Here is a 1,885-nt window from a genome sequence, read left to right on the forward strand (position 1 = left end):
ATTGCTCCCTCACTTCCAAAGCATGCTCATCTTGTAACCAACTTATCCTATAAGGAAAAGGATGTATCACTCTCCCTAAACCAAGTTTCTAAACTATCTCCTTAGTAAAAAGGTTATCAGTACTACCAACATCCATAATTACATCCTAGCAACTACCTCTAGACTTTCAACGAGTCATGAACAAATCCCTCCTTTGACAAGGTTCTAATGTTTTCTTACCAAACAACACTCTGAATCAACAAATTATCCCCTTCAAGCTCATTTACTAAATCCACATTTTCATTTACCACTAAAATCTTCTGTCACCTATCTTCTTATTGGAATGTTCAAAATATTTATGTCCTTCTTCACCGCATTTGTAGCAAGTAACCTTAAATGCACCTTGTCTTTTCTCTTCCTCTGTTCAATAGATTTCAATTCATCTTCAGCAATCATTTTTATCCTTTTCAGAGTGCTCCTTCTTTTCCTTGCCTCGAGAATTATTTTGATGTCTCCTCTTCAACCTCTCTTCTACCCTCAAAGTATAGTGATAAGCATCTTAAATTGAACCAACATTCAAAAAACCAATCTCTTCTAGGTGCTTCCATTAGGTGGGAATGATTGATGTTTCCCAAGGTTTGTAATCCAATTCTTCCCACTTTAAAATTACAATCTTTAGCTTTGATTTGGGTACGAGACAATAATTAGATCTTTGTCTCTCAAGCCAATCTCTTGAATGACTGGTACAAAGTTTTTTTGGTACAACGTCAATTGATTTCATGCTTTGTAAGCTCTAGAACTATATTAAATTGGGTTTCAGATTAGGATATAGCATAGAAAAGATATGGAGATGGATAAAATTCTCTGGGAGGTCAAAATCATATGCTCCCGTGTGCCCATTAAGTAGAAGAAAGTCAGTTGACCTTCGCATTGGAGGAAAGATTTGTAGAAGATGGGTTACCAATTGACCACTCTTGAACTCTTCGGATTTCATTGAGTATTCTCAAGATGCCCCATTTTTCCATATTCATCTTCCTCATTCCCCCAATTTGGCCAAGGATATAAGAGGAGCTTTGATTTAATGGAGCCCAAATGTTCAAAATAGGTTCCCAAGGGGTATCTGGTTGTGGAGTTCAGACAGGGAATAGAGCATGAGCATTATGTGATTCCAGTGGTGTATTGTAACCATCCTCTGTTTCAAGAATTACTGAAAGAATTAGAGGAAGAGTATGAATTTAATCACAGAGGACCCATTTCCATCCCCTGCAAACTTGCCCATTTTCATACCATGTAGAAGCTCATTTAGAGTCATCAGGCTTGAAGTTATTAGTTCTGGCGAAATCCCAGGTGATTTTGGTTTCCAAATTGTGTGAGTGTGTTTGAGCATATGTACTAATCATAGTAGAGTGTAAATATTAACTGTAATTACTTCTATGCTTGTACATTGGATTCCTTTTGTAGTCTTTTTTTTCCCAAATTCGTAACGCGTGTGGGATAAATCGAAACCTTCAATTTTTGAATCGTTTTGTACAATTTTTACTACATTATTTTAATGCGTGGGATAAACATATGTACGTTTTCAATTATTTTAGAGTGGAAGCGTTGTCCTATCCCGGTCTTCATCGTTTCCATGCAAATAAAATAGAATCTATAAAGACAATAATAGAGAGGTAAACTTTGGCCAAACAATAGTCCTTTACGAGAGTTACTCATGGATACAACAAGTTAGAGTTCTCAAGAAGTTATAGTTCTATTATTTAGAGAGATCTACCTATGTAAGTAATGTCTACAAATAACATTATGTAGAAGTTATAGTTCTATTATTTAGAGAGATCTACCTATGTAAGTAATGTCTACAAATAACATTATGTAGAACTAGAATAAAAGTGTTTATGTATAAAGGCAA

General features: G+C 35.3%; 1 pseudogene; it reads left to right on the forward strand.

Moving 5' to 3' along the window:
• The first annotated feature begins 603 nt into the window (after window positions 1–603).
• On the forward strand, window positions 604–1,309 carry LOC149534602 (auxin-responsive protein SAUR36-like; annotated as a pseudogene).
• Window positions 1,310–1,885: the final 576 nt, after the last annotated feature.

Source organism: Cupressus sempervirens, chromosome 10 (genome assembly GCF_028749045.1).
Source record: "Cupressus sempervirens isolate cs-2001-9-10 chromosome 10, ASM2874904v1, whole genome shotgun sequence".
NCBI lineage: Eukaryota > Viridiplantae > Streptophyta > Pinopsida > Cupressales > Cupressaceae > Cupressus > Cupressus sempervirens.